The sequence below is a fragment of the Oncorhynchus tshawytscha genome, unplaced genomic scaffold (assembly GCF_018296145.1).
Source record: "Oncorhynchus tshawytscha isolate Ot180627B unplaced genomic scaffold, Otsh_v2.0 Un_contig_3355_pilon_pilon, whole genome shotgun sequence".
Classification (NCBI taxonomy): Eukaryota; Metazoa; Chordata; class Actinopteri; order Salmoniformes; family Salmonidae; genus Oncorhynchus; species Oncorhynchus tshawytscha.
Genome location: NW_024609434.1, coordinates 110,001 through 115,000, shown reverse-complemented (window position 1 = coordinate 115,000; position 5,000 = coordinate 110,001). Strand labels below are relative to the sequence as shown.

The window sequence follows — 5,000 nt, the reverse complement described above, 5'->3', positions numbered from 1 at the left end:
ATATCCAGACAGTAGTGGTACCAGCTATATCCAGACAGTAGTGGTACCAGCTATATCACTATATCCAGACAGTAGTGGTACCAGCTATATCACTATATCCAGACAGTAGTGGTACCAGCTATATCAGATCAGACAGTAGTGGTACCAGCTATATCAGACTATATCCAGACAGTAGTGGTACCAGCTATATCACAGTAGTGGTATCCAGACAGTAGTGGTACCAGCTATATCAGCTATATCCAGACAGTAGTGGTACCAGCTCTATATCAGACAGTAGTGGTACCAGCTATATCACAGACAGTAGTGGTACCAGCTATATCACTATATCCAGACAGTAGTGGTACCAGCTATATCCAGACAGTAGTGGTACCAGCTATATCCAGACAGTAGTGGTACCAGCTATATCACTATATCCAGACAGTAGTGGTACCAGCTATATCACTAGTGGTACCAGCTCCAGACAGTAGTGGTACCAGCTATATCACTATATCCAGACAGTAGTGGTACCAGCTATATCCAGACAGTAGTGGTACCAGCTATATCTATATCAGACAGTAGTGGTACCAGCTATATCACATATCCAGACAGTAGTGGTACCAGCTATATCACTATATCCAGACAGTAGTGGTACCAGCTATATCACTATATCCAGACAGTAGTGGTACCAGCTATATCACTATATCCAGACAGTAGTGGTACCAGCTATACTATATCCAGACAGTAGTGGTACCAGCTATATAGTGGTACCAGCTATATCACATATCCAGACAGTAGTGGTACCAGCTATATCACTATATCCAGACAGTAGTGGTACCAGCTAGACAGTAGTGGTACCAGCTATATCCAGACAGTAGTGGTACCAGCTATATCACTATATCCAGACAGTAGTGGTACCAGCTATATCACTATATCCAGACAGTAGTGGTACCAGCTATATCACTATATCCAGACAGTAGTGGTACCAGCTATATCACTATATCCAGACAGTAGTGGTACCAGCTATATATATCCAGACAGTAGTGGTACCAGCTATATCCAGACAGACAGTAGTGGTACCAGCAGTAGTGGTACCAGCTATATCACTATATCCAGACAGTAGTGGTACCAGCTATATCACTATATCCAGACAGTAGTGGTACCAGCTATATCACTATATCCAGACAGTAGTGGTACCAGCTATATCAGTGGTACCAGCTATATCACTATCCAGACAGTAGTGGTACCAGCTATATCACTATATCCAGACAGTAGTGGTACCAGCTATATCAGACAGTAGTGGTACCAGCTATATCACTAGACAGTGGTAGTGGTGGTACCAGCTATATCACTATATCCAGACAGTAGTGGTACCAGCTATATCACTATATCCAGACAGTAGTGGTACCAGCTATATCACTATATCCAGACAGTAGTGGTACCAGCTATATCACTATATCCAGACAGTAGTGGTACCAGCTATATCACTATATCCAGACAGTAGTGGTACCAGCTATATCACTATATCCAGACAGTAGTGGTACCAGCTATATCAGACAGTAGACAGTAGTGGTACCAGCTATATCACTATATCCAGACAGTAGTGGTACCAGCTATATCACTATATCCAGACAGTAGTGGTACCAGCTATATCACTATATCCAGACAGTAGTGGTACCAGCTATATCACTATATCCAGACAGTAGTGGTACCAGCTATATCCAGACAGTAGTGGTACCAGCTATATCACTAGTGGTACCAGCTATATCCAGACAGTAGTGGTACCAGCTATATCACTATATCCAGACAGTAGTGGTACCAGCTATATCACTATATCCAGACAGTATGGTACCAGCTATATCACTATATCAGACAGTAGTGGTACCAGCTATATCAGACAGTAGTGGTACCAGCTATATCACTATATCCAGACAGTAGTGGTACCAGCTATATCACAGTAGTGGTACCAGCTATATCCAGACAGTAGTGGTACCAGCTATATCACTATATCCAGACAGTAGTGGTACCAGCTATATCACTATATCCAGACAGTAGTGGTACCAGCTATATCACTATATCCAGACAGTAGTGGTACCAGCTATATCACTATATCCAGACAGTAGTGGTACCAGCTATATCACTATATCCAGACAGTAGTGGTACCAGCTATATCACTATATCCAGACAGTAGTGGTACCAGCTATATCACTATATCCAGACAGTAGTGGTACCAGCTATATCACTATATCCAGACAGTAGTGGTACCAGCTATATCACTATATCCAGACAGTAGTGGTACCAGCTATATCACTATATCCAGACAGTAGTGGTACCAGCTATATCACTATATCCAGACAGTAGTGGTACCAGCTATATCACTATATCAGACAGTAGTGGTATCCAGACAGTAGTGGTACCAGCTATATCCAGCTATATCACTATATCCAGACAGTAGTGGTACCAGCTATATCACTAGTGGTACCAGCTATATCCAGACAGTAGTGGTACCAGCTATATCACAGACAGTAGTGGTACCAGCTATATCACTATATCCAGACAGTAGTGGTACCAGCTATATCACTATATCCAGACAGTAGTGGTACCAGCTATCACTATATCCAGACAGTAGTGGTACCAGCTATATCACTATATCCAGACAGTAGTGGTACCAGCTATATCACAGTAGTGGTACCAGCTACAGACAGTAGTGGTACCAGCTATATCACTATATCCAGACAGTAGTGGTACCAGCTATATCACTATATCCAGACAGTAGTGGTACCAGCTATATCACAGACTTGGTTGACAGTAGTGGTCCAGCTATCTGTGGTTGTCATTGTGAATATATTTCCAGGCCTGTCCTGACAGTAGTTAAAACCTACAGGAGGGTTTCTCTCCAGGAACAGGGTTGGTACCAGCTTAAAACCAGACAGTAGATCAGGAGGGTTTCTCTCCAGGAACAGGGTTGGAGTTAAAACCTACAGGAGGGTTTCTCTCCAGGAACAGGGTTGGAGTTAAAACCTACAGGAGGGGTCTCTCTCCAGGAATAGGGTTGGAGTTAAAACCTACAGGAGGGTTTGTACAGGGACAGGGTTGAAGTTAAAACCTACAGGAGGGTATCAGGGACACACCCGTATGTTAATGCTCTCCAGAGCTGAACATGGCTGTGGTAGTAACAACAGTCTGAACAGTAATGTGTTAACATCTCTCTCTGTCTCTCTCTCTCTGTCTCTCTCTCTCTCTCTCTCTCTCTCTCTCTCTCTCTCTCTCTGTCTCTCTCTCTCTCTCTCTCTCTCTCTGTCTCTCTCTCTCTCTCTCTCTGTCTCTCTCTCTCTCTCTCTCTCTCTCTCTCTCTCTCTCTCTCTCTCTCCTCTCCTCTCTCTCTCTCTCTCTCTCTCTGTCTCTGTCTCTCTCTCTCTGTCTCTCTCTCTGTCTCTCTCTCTCTCTTTCTCTGTCTCCCTCGCTCTCTCTCTCCCTCTCTCTCTGTCTCTCTCTGTCTCTCTCTCTCTGTCTCTCTCTCTGTCTCTCTCTCTCTCTTTCTCTGTCTCCCTCGCTCTCTCTCTCCCTCTCTCTCTCTCTGTCTCTCTCTCTCTCTTTCTCTGTCTCTCTCTCTCTCTCTCTCTCTATCCCCTCCCTCCCTCCCTCCAGAGCTCAACAGTGTTGACCTACAGGGCTGTGGTAGTGACAACAGTCTGAACAGTAATGCCAGTCTACCCAGTGTCCAGTGCCATCGACGCCACACAGAGAGACGGGTGGCCAGCTGGGCGGCCTGCTTTGAGAGACTGCTGCAAGACCCGGTCGGAGTCAGATACTTCTCAGTACGTACCACACACACACAGTCTCTGTGTTTCTGACCCATTAGGAGTCTATCTGTGTTTCTGACCCATTAGGAGTCTGTGTTTCTGACCCATTAGGAGTCTGTGTTTCTGACCCATTAGGAGTCTCTCTGTGGTTCTGACCCATTAGGAGTCTCTGTGTTTCTGACCCATTAGGAGTCTGTGTTTCTGACCCATTAGGAGTCTCTCTGTGGTTCTGACCCATTAGGAGTCTCTGTGTTTCTGACCCATTAGGAGTCTGTGGTTCTGACCCATTAGGAGTCTCTCTGTGGTTCTGACCCATTAGGAGTCTCTCTGTGTTTCTGACCCATTAGGAGTCTCTCTGTGGTTCTGACCCATTAGGAGTCTGTGTTTCTGACCCATTAGGAGTCTGTGGTTCTGACCCATTAGGAGTCTCTCTGTGTTTCTGACCCATTAGGAGTCTCTCTCTATGTTTCTGACCCATTAGGAGTCTCTCTGTGGTTCTGACCCATTAGGAGTCTCTCTGTGTTTCTGACCCATTAGGAGTCTGTGGTTCTGACCCATTAGGAGTCTCTCTGTGGTTCTGACCCATTAGGAGTCTCTGTGTTTCTGACCCATTAGGAGTCTGCGTTTCTGACCCATTAGGAGTCTCTCTGTGTTTCTGACCCATTAGGAGTCTCTCTGTGGTTCTGACCCATTAGGAGTCTCTCTGTGGTTCTGACCCATTAGGAGTCTCTCTGTGGTTCTGACCCATTAGGAGTCTCTCTGTGTTTCTGACCCATTAGGAGTCTCTCTGTGGTTCTGACCCATTAGGAGTCTGTGTTTCTGACCCATTAGGAGTCTGTGTTTCTGACCCATTAGGAGTCTCTCTGTGTTTCTGACCCATTAGGAGTCTATCTGTGTTTCTGACCCATTAGGAGTCTCTCTGTGGTTCTGACCCATTAGGAGTCTCTCTGTGGTTCTGACCCATTAGGAGTCTCTCTGTGTTTCTGACCCATTAGGAGTCTCTCTGTGTTTCTGACCCATTAGGAGTCTGTGTTTCTGACCCATTAGGAGTCTCTCTGTGTTTCTGACCCATTAGGAGTCTCTCTGTGGTTCTGACCCATTAGGAGTCTCTGTGTTTCTGACCCATTAGGAGTCTCTGTGTTTCTGACCCATTAGGAGTCTCTGTGTTTCTGACCCATTAGGAGTCTCTCTGTGTTTCTGACCCATTAGGAGTCTCTCTGT

At 45.3% G+C, this 5,000-nt stretch overlaps 1 protein-coding gene across 1 annotated transcript in view; it reads left to right on the top strand.

The window, feature by feature from the left end:
• Positions 1–5,000, top strand: part of LOC121844781 (regulator of G-protein signaling 12-like) — a 40,543-nt gene that overhangs the window by 5,501 nt on the left and 30,042 nt on the right. Inside the window, exon 2 of the mRNA XM_042315299.1 lies at positions 3,625–3,794. The gene's annotated coding sequence lies outside the window, so the exon portion shown is untranslated. The remainder of the gene's footprint in view (positions 1–3,624; positions 3,795–5,000) is intronic.